Below are 12,134 nucleotides of genomic sequence, written 5' to 3'. Positions count from 1 at the left end.
AGGCAAGTTGTCATCCTTGTAAATAGGACCAGAAGACCCTCCCTTATCCTAAAATATGGAAACGTTATTAAGACAGAGAAACACTTGGAATTACGTCTGAGCCTGAGCCACTCCAGAGACGTCAGTTAGTGAGTCATGCAAAGAATTAGGATGAAATAGTCCCTTGTCTTGAGGGTGTGGTCCCTTTCAGCACATCAGGGAGCCCAGATTGAGTTCCAAGACTGGTATTATTTTAAAAGACAGGTTTCTACTAGAATTAAATGGCACCGAAACCAACTTCATTCAGCCTGAACATCTCTGCTGTGTTATAGAGAGGCTGTCAGAACCTTTATCATTTGTCATCTTCACACACAGCAATGACCCTTTTCAGGCTCAGATTCCAGCCTCTCGAGCACAAAGACACTGACACATAGATGTCTCCTCGGCACAACTGGCGTCGAGCGCTTTGTTCTTATCACTTGGGTGCTGAGGGTCACCAAGGATTGTAGGAAAACAGAAGCGCTTGGAGTCCTAGTTTTATTTCCATGTATGTGTGCTTTGAACATGATAAAAATAACATAATCAACTGCACTATAGAAAATTTCTGAATACTCTCCCCCAATACTCACTGAACAAGTGAGATTTTAAAACTATTATTTGCAGTCCTAAGTGGACCTGAATTTCAATAGTCTGTGTTTTTTCCTTCTAATCATAATGTGTGCCTCTTCCTTGATGTCACTTTTTCACCATCATCTGTAGGTTTCAGTGGCTCATAACCCCGTGATTTTTTTCATTCCCTGTTTGTTATTGATCACTGAATGGCTTGTTGAAGGAAGATCTCTCACTTAGTAAGCGACTCTGAGAAATTAATAAAGAAGTAGAGAAGTCATAAAGAGGGGACCCCACAAGTGAGCCGAGGGGGCAGAGGGCGCCAAGACCCAGCCTGGCTCCCTAGGACTGGACGTCGCTCAGCCTCGTCCTTCTCTGGCAAGGTCACTGGCCTAGCAGACTTTGAGGTCCTAGCAGGACTTCATGCCATCTTGTAGAAAAGACAGAGAAATGTGGGCAGGAGGAGAAGGCAAACAACAAAATGATGGAGTCAGAAGAGTGCTGACTAACGAGTTAGCATTAACTTGGAAACCTGGTCAAAAATGGGAAAGTGAGTCATCTGGACAACAGTGTGGAAAGGGTGCACGTCCTGGGGTGGATGATCTGGAACTGGGAGTGGGCAGAAGTCAACCCACTGAAATGTAATTCGATCCGAATATGCCGTCCTGTCCTTGAGTTGAAAACACTCCCTCCCGCAACAGGAAGGGAGCAAGGTGGCTTTGAAGCATCATGAATTTACAGGAGGGGTGGCAGCCCCAAAGCAGATGTGGTTCTCCGTTCTCAGCAGCATTAATGGATGTACCACATCAGAAGGAGGGCGGGGAGAGAAGGAGGCTTCCTGCCCCATTTGGGCTGAGGAAGCCTCTCCTAGAGTAATGTTTTAGGAGGGGCCTTTCCAGGAAAGGGATCATAATTAGGAGGGGCTCTCCAGACAAGTAGGAAACGGGGTGCTTAGCTGGAGAAAAGGGGGGTCCTGAATGAGCCTCAGTCCTCATCATCATTTAATCACAGTAGCTGCCAGTCATTGAGGTAGACAATTTACAACCATTACCTTTAATCCTACAAGCCGATATTAATTACCCCCACTTTACAGATGAGGAAACTGAGTCTCAGAGAGAGGAAGCTGCTTGCCCAAGTCACACAGCTGGAAAACCAGGGAGCCAAGATTGGATCCCAGATGCTTTTTCTTCCCACTGAATACGAATTTTTCAACAACCGAGGTGTTGCCTGGCAGGTGATGATGAGGATTTGTTTTTGTTTAGTTCCTAGTTGTAGAAGTGGTTCCAGTGGCTGCAAGCTACAGCGAGGATATTTTGTTTTAAATCAAAGAACTTTCCTGACTCAGCCGTTGGCAGGTAGAATAAGCGCTCCTGACAGGAGGTAAGTTCCAGAGTGATGGATGGGTGGTATTCAAGAGGCTCCATGACACTTAGTAGAGTTCTAGGGGGATTGCAAAGGTCAAGTGGAGAAGCAAACAAAATACATTTGAATTCCCCTTCTGTATGAGTAAAAATTCTTTGGTTGCAAGCAGCAGATATTGAAAAGAAATGAATTCTGACTGCCTTAAGCAAACCACACTATTTTTGCAAGGACTTGGGGTAGAAGGAAATGGTGACCCAAACTTTGAAAAGGACTGAAGTTAGGCTGCTTCTAGGCATCCAGGCAGCGGCTGCTAATCTCTCACTTCAGCACCATGGCCAGGACACATCAGTGGTGACAGTTGCCCCGCCTCCCACTTCCCTACCTAAGACTGAGTTCCATGGAGAGTATCTGATAGGCTTAGCCTGGATCCAGGCCCAGCCCCTTGGCACCTTGATTGACAGCATCCATTTGGGCAGGGTAATTTTCCAGAGGAAATCAAAACACTGATACCAAAAGAAGGGAATTGGCACTGGGATACCAAAAGCTCCTGCACAGCAAACGATTTAATAAATAAATTAATAATGATTAATTGATCAATTATTGAATCGATAACAGAAGCCTATTTAGAAAGTCTAAGGTAGAAAGAACAAGCACCCATGTACCCACTACCCAGTTTAAGAAATACTACCAATACATCAGGGGTTCCCCAGTAACCCTCCCCGATTTCATCCACGTCCCCTCTCCACTTAGTAATCGCTGTCCTGGATTTGGGATTTGTTATTCTCTTGCTTTTCTTTGTAATTTTATCACATTTGTATCTCTAAATGATGAGGTGTTATGTTTTCCACGTTTCCGAACTTCATGGAAAGGAAACCATCCTTTATGCACTCTTCCGCCGGATGCTTTCCCACTCAGCGTTGTATTGGTGATTCATTCATGCCTGTTGCAGAACTCAATCCTTTCCACCCCGTATGGAATTCCAGTGTATGAACATGTGACAGTAGATGCAGGCCACTGTAGATGGACACTTGTGTTGTTTCCAGCAGGTTGCTCATACTGATCCCGCTATCGGAGGACGTTCTTGCCTGCGCACCCTGGTTTATAGGTGTAGGTGTTTTCAGGGTGCATGCCCAGCACTGGATGGTGGGTCATCAGGGTCTGAGAACATTCAGCTTTACAAGACGATGACATTCTGTCTCCCAAAGTGACAGTGACCAGGTTGTACTCCTTCAGCTGGTGTCTGCGTCCCTGTTGCTTCACAACCTTTGTCAGTGTTCAGTGGTTTTGTAGAATTTTTCAGCTCTTGCCAATCTGATAGACATTGTGTTTTCTCTGATTACTGAGGCTTACCTTCTATGTGGATATTTACTCTTTTGAGAAGTGCCTGGACATAGTTTTTGCCCATTTTCCTACCAGAAGTTTATTATTTTCTTACTGACTCGAAACTAACATGATATGAGATATATATATATATAATATATATATTATAATTATATATAATACATATAACATATATTTATATATAATATATATGTTGTATATATTATATATGAAATAATGTAATATGTATATTATATATCTCATATCATATATATGTTATATATATATATATATATATATATATATATATATCCCAGCTTGTGGCTCAACTCTTCATTTTTTGATATTTTTTGATAAAAGAGGTATTAAATTTAATATTATTGACATTAGTAATATTTTTCTCTTTTAGTTTGAGCTTCTGCATCTTATTAAGATATCCTCTACCTCAGCATCATAAAGATATTTACTTATATTGTCTTCTAAATGTTCTTAAGTTTTCCCTTTCACAGTTGTCTACAATCCATCTGGAATTGGTGAACTACTGGCTGGATTTCACTTATATTTTCATACGGATACTCAGTTATTCCAGCACTGTTTATCCAAAGGCCCACTTCCCCTGGTGATCAGCTCTGTCCGTGCACCTATAGCTCTGTTTCCGTTCTTTTGGCCTATTTGTCTAGGTTTAACTACTAGCGCTGTGCAATAATTCTTGATGTCTTATAAGGCCAGTCCACCTACCTTATTCTCCCTTAGGAAATATCTTGGCTATTATTAGCCCGTTGCACTTTTATATACATTTTAGAATTAGCCTGTCAAGTGGCACCAAAAACCCTGTAGAAATTTTGACTGGAACAGCAGTGACCCTATAGATCACGTTAGGAAGAACCGATGTTTTTAAGATATTAATCTCGTGTTCCGTGAAGATGGTGTATCTTCCTTTTTATGTAAGTCTCCTTTTATGTCTGTTAGTAAACGTTCTCTAATATTCTTTGTAAAGATTTTACACATTTTTGTTAGCTTTACTTCTAGATACTTTATATTTCAGAAACTATTGCAAGTGCTGTCTTTTTAAAATAAACATCTTTATTGAGCTGTAATCTACAAACCACAAAAATCACCTATTTAAAGTGTAGGATTTAGTGGTGTTAGTATATCACAGAGTTGTGCCACCATTTCCAAAGTCTAAGTTTAGAACATTTTATAACAAGAAGGAAGACCTTTCCCATTAGCTGTCACTCCCCATTCCCCTTTCCATCCCGCCCCTGGCAGGAAGGATGAGTGAATGAGTGAGCGAATGAATGAATTTATACCTGTGCAGTAGGCTTTATTTATGTCAGACATTACCCTGTCCCAGCCTTCGCTTTTTTGTTTTATTTTGGTTTTGTTTTCCCCTCCCATCTCTATTACTGCTCTTCCAGCCTCTTTCCTTCTCCATCAGTCTTCATTTGTAACACCCTAGCCGGATCACTTTTTCCAAAGAAAATATCCCAACCACGTCTCCCTAGGAAGCCCTTGCTAGCTCCCTTGTCAATTCAGCTGCCAACATGGTTTGTATGGGGAAATTCAGGCTGATGACTCAAGCACCTAGAAACGAACTTTTGGGACGCAGCACATTTGTGAGTCGGGGAAGGCCTCTTCTGGGCCCTTGGTTTGCTGCAGTGTCCTTAGAAAGTAAACACAGTCCTCCTGCTTATTCCCCTCCACTTCCTCCTGAGTCAGAGTTATCTCAGGTTAACTCAGGGAGGAGGCTAAATTAAGCCTTGAAACCAAGCATCCTCTGTGACAGGCACTTTGTTTTGCTTGAGTGACCGCAATGATGGGTCTGTGGTTTTAAAGGCATCGCTAATTGCATCTTTAGACCGACCTTGGCCATCCATTCCCGGCCCTGCAGAGACGGGGAGATGCCAGATCACCGTACAGTGCCCACTCAGTCCGTCAGCATGCTTTCCCCAAGCACCTGGTCCATGCCAGATATCGGTTCTTGGAGGCAGAGATTCAAAAGCTTACCCTTTCAAGGCTCAAACGAGAAACCCATTAAAGGAATAACTGGTACTTGGAGAAGCATCTGTCCAGAGCAGAGAAGGGAGTGGATTTCTAAAGCACTTAGTCCTTCCTGTGACTTCAAGCAAAGGCTGGGTCATGGAGTCACCAAAATAAAAGAGGGGGTCAACCTAGCACTCACAGACAAGCGAGCAGATACAACCACTTTGCAAAGCCGTTTAGCAGTATCTACTAAAGCCGAACACATGCACACCTTATACCCCAGGTTTCCTCTCCTGGGTGTATGTAGCCAAAAGGCAATTGCTGTATAAATTTGCCATAGAAATTTTACCTCAAAAGAAAAATATTGCAAACAAATCTAGAACTCCAGTTAATATGAGCTTGCTGCACTATTTAGGGAAGTAATGATATCTGCAGTTTATTTTGAAATGCACCCCGCCAAAGAAAAGATGGATGGCGAGACGCATGGGCGGACATCTGATAAAGCATGTACAGTTAACGTGTTAACAGTGGAATTTAGATGATGAGCATTTGGGTACTCCCTGTAAAATTTTTCTTCAACTTTGCTGTATATTGAAAAATGTCATATAAAACATTGGGGGGAAATGCTGTGTCTGTTTGCCAATAGACATGTGCAAGAATGTTCATAGCAGCATAATGGACTAAGACTGGAAAAACCCAGCAGCAGCAAAGTGGACACATACATTGTGGGTCTGCTTATGTAATGGGAAATTTACTGTTCACGACGAGAATGGATGAACCACCGCTGCACACAACAGCATGGGTGAACCTCGGCAACATAACGTTGGCGGGTGAAAAACAGACTCAGAAGTGGACATGCTGTATGCTTCTAGTTCTATGAAATTCACAGAGGCAAGACTAACCTAGGGTGTTTTCAGAAGTCAGGATACGGTTTTGGGGGAGAAGGGAGAAAGGGATAGTGAGTGGAATGGAGTGCCTCCGGGTGTGCTGGAAGGTTCTGTTTCCTGATCTTGGTGCTCGCTAAACAGATGGGAACATTTATCAAGCTGTACACTGAAAGTCTGTGCACTGTTCTGTATGTGTATTATACATCATCAAAAGCTATACGAGGGAGAGACAGAACAGCAGATAGCTCCAACTAGAACCTTTGCCTGGGTGAGCTAGGGGGTTAGGAACCCACTCTAAGCCTACGCAGTAAACCGAAGTTGTGAAGGAAATGAAACTTCTCTATAAAACAGTCATCCTTTCACTTGGGTGGACACTCATGTTGCATTAATTCCCCATCTGCACTGGTGGCCTGTCTCCCGTTCACACAGATGTCTATTTGCCTATCTATTGTGTTCTGAATCCAGATTTGATCCTCAAGGTATGACCCGGCCCTTTCAGGGGTTCACATGCTGCTGGGAGGGGTGTGCAGACATGTCCCTTTGCAGCGCTACTCCCTGCCTTCCTGGATTCCTGTTTTCCTGTTTGTCATCTTTCCTGGACATTTTCCATGAGATATTTTTTGACCCCTGTATTAGTCAGGGCGAGAGAGAGAGAGAGAGAGAGACAGAGAGAGAGAGAGAGAGAAAGAGAGAGAGAGAGATGGATGGCAAATAGATAGAGGCAAAGAGATTTATTTTAAGGAAATGGCGCGTGTCGTTATGGAGGCCGGCAAGTCTCAAGGTCTGCAGGGTGAATCAGCAACTGTAAAACTCAAGAGAGCTGATGGTTTAGTTTCAGTAGAAAGGCCAGCAGGCTCAAGACCCAGGAAGAGCCTATGTTTCTGTTTGAATTTGAAAGCAGGAAAACGCTGAGGTCCCAGCTCAAAGGCAGTCAGGCAGGAGAAAGTCCCGCTTACTCTCAGCCTCAACTGATTAGGTGAGGCCCACCCACATTGGGGAGGGCAATCTGCTTTACTCAGTCCACCAATTGCAGTGTTAATCTCATCTGGAAACATCCTTACAGACACATCCAGAATAATGTTTGACAAATGTCTGGGCATCCCGTGATCCAGTCCAGTTGGCACATAAAATTAACCCTCATAACCCCGGAGCATGAAAAGCCTCGTGGTTCTAAAGGCACCGTTCTCTAATGAAGGAAATGAAGCTGGCGGGCCCTGGCCTGATCACGTCACATCCCATCCAATAGACACGCTGCTGCCACCACACACACATTGATAATTTTTTGCATATAGTTTGCATTAGTGATCGGTGGAAAAGAAGGCGTCAGCTACCCATCAGGCCTCCTAGATGGCTACATTTATTATCTTAAAGAATAAAATGAAATTATGTCAGTTATTGCAAAATATATCACACATGCAAAAGAATCTCTGAAACATACGTCTACAGTTTAACAGATAATGACAAAAATGAACACGCCAGTACTTCCCACCCAGCTTAACGATGGAAAAAATATACTGAAGGCCTTTGGTGCCCCTCCAAGAGGGCCCCGCACTCTGTCCGTGTCTATAAGAAGCCAGTCTCATGAATTTTGTGTTAATCGTTCCTCTGCTCCTTATAAAAATCAATGTATACGTCTCTAAACAGTATATTGTTTGGTTTTGCCTGCTTTGGGGCTGTGTGAGTTGACTCATATGGTACGTCTTCTGCAACGTGCTTTTTCAGTCTGCATTAAGTGTTGGGGCTTCATCCACCTTATCACGTGTAGGCTCTGTTCATTCATTTCACTGCTGTGTAAGGTTCCATCATATGGTCGTGCGCATCTGCTCTGTTCTCGGTGCACATTTGGGTGGCCTCCAGTCAGTCCCCTGCTGTCACAAATGGAGCTTGTAGGATTGTTTCTGCCCACATCTCCAGGTGCACAGGTGCAGGGCTTTCTCTAGGTTATACACCTAGGGGAACAGGTGCCCAACCCAGCAGTAGAATGTGTGTCTCTTCACTTTCCTGGGTAATACCAAGGAACTTTCCAGAATGACTGTACCAGTGTGTACTGCTGTGAGAGGCTATGCACGTTTCTTACGGTGCCCTCCTCTGCTCTTCCCATCTTCTCTGGTCTCAGTGCTTTCGTTGCTTTCCTTAGATCCTGTCCATCCCTGCCAATATCACAGCCAGGACTCGGATGGTTGCGACCCTGACGCCCTCCGACACCCTTCGCGCATATATAGGACAGCACAGGTCTTGGGTGTGAGCCAGTACATGGACGTGTGTCAAACTCCCACTGGCATGGGAGAACACGCAAGTCTTAGCTGGACTGCCATGCAGCTGTCTCCATTTCTGCATCAGGGAAAAGGGAGAAACCACCCCAGTAGAGTGGGCGGCTCCCAGACTAGACTCCTGAGCTAATCGCTTTATGCCAAGGTCAGGACATTCGTCCTTGAAATTGATACGTCATGCTCTGCCATTCCTCCATGGCCAAGAGCACTGTGTCCCAAGATTGGATCCATAGGTGATTTTTCACTCCCACCAGTGACCTAGTCCCCAGGCATGAAATCACCACCCCCACCCAATCTGCTTGGCTAAGGAGAAGGTGCTTATTGATGATCATCTTTTGTGCTGCCTCTTTTTCATTCCAGGTTGGCCTGGGGAGGAAGATAAAGACATTTGCAACCAAGATGGTAATCACGAATGGAAATGATGAAGACAGAGGAGGCCAAGAAAAAGAGAGTAAAGAGGAGAGTGTCTTGGCGATGCTGGGGATTCTCGGAACCATCCTGAACCTGATTGTAATCATATTTGTGTACATATACACCACGCTGTGAAGGGCCCAGAGGCTCCTCAGACGCCTCGGGATGGCCAGACGACGGGAGTCCTGTGTGTCGCCAAATCAGTGATTGAACACTGCACAAACAAGCAGCTGTGACCTACACACGCCACTCGATCAAATGCACCTTCGAACTTTATAAAAGGTCACAAAAATAAATGGATCCTGCTGCAAGGAGCAGACTCTAAAGCACAATGAATCCAACAAAACTCGTTAACACAACCAGGAACTCAACGTCTTTGGCAGGGGGCCCGGAAGACGGCTTGGAAGGCCAGGCTTTGATGCCATCGGTGAAAGGATGGGTGCAGGAATTTATTACCCCAGATCGCAGACAGATACCACATACTCGAAAAGAGGAACAGGGCAGACGCCACTCTTTGGCGTGTTCCCAGGACACGCGTTTCATCTTCTGGTCACAAGCTGTTTAGTATGAAAAACCACAGGGGCAGTCTTTGGGGAGGCATCCCACATCAAAAGTGTCTATTTGATACCGGGGAGATACCTTATTTTTCTTTTTTCATTGGCTTGACGTGTGTATCTGTTGATATCAAGATTTATAAATATATATTTTTAATAAACGTGCTGTATTTTTTAGCATGAACCAAATATTTGGAGAGGCACTCCTGGATTCACAGAGCTTTCCTTGGTTCTATCTGCTTCCCCCGCTAGGCTGCAGATGTTCTGTTGTGTAGTCATTCTAGTCTTACTTCTCTTATCCTTTACCTTCTCTCTCTCTGTCTCTTTTGGGTTTGGAGGACATTTTTCCATAATACCTGCCGTGGTCTTGGTTGGTGCATGCTTTCCGGTTGTCCGTTGAGCAGTTTTTTTGTTGTTATATAGGAGACATAGAGTGACTGTGGGCATGTGGACCTTAGATGCACCGTATCCGTACTGAGAATTATGCATGAACAAAGGCTGAGTGCTACATCAGCTTCAAGAAATTTCCAAAGGACTACCTACCACTGAGGAAGCGTGCAGCTCTATTTGCAAATCAACTGTAGGATGGATTGTTCAGCTTCTCGTTGGCAGCATTTTCATTTCATTCTTGTGACCATTCGCTGATCAGATTTTGATTTTAATGGCCATGTACCGTGAAAGCTGGAAAAAAACGGGAAAAGCTCAGCATTCGGTGCATAGTCCCTTCCTCAGCGAGCCACCTGGGATCCTTTTCAAATTAGAAGGGGTGTAAATGACACGTGGACTCCCCACCGTGGGAGCTCACTTCAGTCTGTGAGGACACCCCTGGGACAGGTGACTCTTCAAGGGCTCTGGAAGGGACATAACGATCGCCCTAAAGGATTGCTGCGCTTCTTAAAGCTCCTGGTTTACACCCACATGAAGCTACTTTCTCCTTGGCAGGATGGTTGAATAAATGTGGATTTGCCCTGTTCTGCTGGCTCCCGGAGACTGCCGTGGCCAGGCTACAGCAGCATAGCCTTAAAAAGAGGGTCAGGATTTCTTCTGCCAGCGCCAGCCTTGCCCGTGGGCAAAAGAAGCAGCAACCTGCCTCGTTGGATTTGAATGATGCCCAGAGGTCTCTGCTGCCAGATCCGTCCCCCTCCATGCTGTGGTATCTGAAATTCCACCATTGGAGAATCATTTCTTGGGCTCGGCTAAGGGACCAGGCTCTTTTATAAAGCAAATGCCTCTGAGCACCGGGCTCTGGCAGTGTCTTCCCCACCAGAAGGAATGTGTTTAGGACACACGTGGACCAGACAGTGTGCCAGATGCATTATATTCCTGAATTCTCACAGTGTCCCGTGAGAGAGGGAGTCTTTTCCCCATGTTGTAGGAGAAGAAAAGAGAGCTCAGAGAGACCAGGAAACTTCCCCGAGATCACGTGGCAAGGAGTAGTGAGTCAGGACTCAAAGCCTGCTCTGTCTGATTCCTTAGCCCAGTGAAGGCCTGGAGGCTGCTGGGACGGGAAGAGAAGAAATGAAGAGGTGGTGGGGACATCGCAGGAAAGGGCCCACGGGGGTCAGGACACAAACTCGATGTCTCTGCTGAGGGCCAGCTCTGCCCACCTCCCTCCCCTAGCGCCTCCTCAGAAAAATAACCCCTGGGAACTCCTTGGACACTGGCGGAATATCATACAAATAAGGACAAGAGACAGAGAAGGCTGGTTAGAAATAAAATGGAATGTGTGATTCTAGAAAGACTGTATGAAAATTCTGAACAGTGAACAGCGTAAACAATAAAGGTGCAAAGGAAAAAAAAAGTAGCAATGTCCTTTTTTCCCAACACTGTGGTATTTTAAAACACCGTGTCATTCCTTTGCCTATACATATTTTTTATTTTATTAAAAAAACTGAATGTGACTGTTGAACTGAAACTGTTTTATTTAGACTGTAGAAGCCCCAGTGATTTTTCAAGTATACTAATTTGAAATTTATTGAGGGGAAAAACTGCTTTTCCAATCCTCTGAACAGCTCCCCAATGCTTCTAGCTTATCCTTACCCACAGCCTGGAAATAAATCTGTCCATTCACTGACTGCCAGCCAAAGCAGCAGACTCTCTCCGTGAGCTCTGGCATGCCTCGCCTTATGTCTGCTCCCATGTAGCAGAGCCCAAGAACACACACTGGGCAGACTCAGGATCCGAAGTCCTCTTGAGGGGATGGGAGAGGGAAAGGCTGCCAGGGGGCCTGGGTCTTTAGAGTCTAAGTGTGCCAAGCCCACCTGGGCAAGCATAGCAATAACCGGAAACGCCACCAGGCCTGTATCCTTTACGCGGCTCTTCCCACCCAGGCTATGGGACCCTGAGACGTGTAGCCTTACCCTCATTTTACAAAGTGAGGGGAAAAGGCTCAAAAGGCTAATTGACTTTTCCAGGTTCGCACAGTTGGAAACCAACAGGATCAGACCTTCCAGCTCCGTGGCCACGTGCTGTCAGCATCTTGTGTGGCCCAGGCTGCACGTTCGAGTCCTGCTGGAGCCATGTGACTAGTTCAGTCTCATATCACACAACTTCCCACCAACCTGCCTCTCCTGGTGTTAGTACAGCGGCCCAGGGAGTGTGGCTGAGTTGATGCATTTCCCCTCTACCCCGGGGAGTTGACTCAGAAAGCCCGGTCCTGGCAGCAGAGGGCCGGGGCAGCGTGGTCTGGTGTTTGCGACTGCAAGGTGCTTGCCGAAGGCCAGAAAGCACCTGGGCCTGAATCCGTCTCTTAACACCTG

The 12,134-nt window shown here is 45.3% G+C and overlaps 1 long non-coding RNA gene across 1 annotated transcript in view; it reads left to right on the top strand.

Moving 5' to 3' along the window:
* LOC117022827 (uncharacterized) overlaps positions 1–10,623 on the top strand; it is a 46,538-nt gene extending 35,915 nt beyond the window's left edge. The window contains exon 3 of the long non-coding RNA XR_004423123.1: positions 8,771–10,623. This is a non-coding gene — a long non-coding RNA (uncharacterized LOC117022827). The remainder of the gene's footprint in view (positions 1–8,770) is intronic.
* Positions 10,624–12,134: the final 1,511 nt, after the last annotated feature.

This window comes from Rhinolophus ferrumequinum, chromosome 6 (genome assembly GCF_004115265.2).
Source record: "Rhinolophus ferrumequinum isolate MPI-CBG mRhiFer1 chromosome 6, mRhiFer1_v1.p, whole genome shotgun sequence".
In the NCBI taxonomy this organism is placed as follows: domain Eukaryota; kingdom Metazoa; phylum Chordata; class Mammalia; order Chiroptera; family Rhinolophidae; genus Rhinolophus; species Rhinolophus ferrumequinum.
The sequence above is the reverse complement of the archived record's forward strand: the minus strand, read 5'-3'. Positions and strand labels throughout refer to the sequence as shown.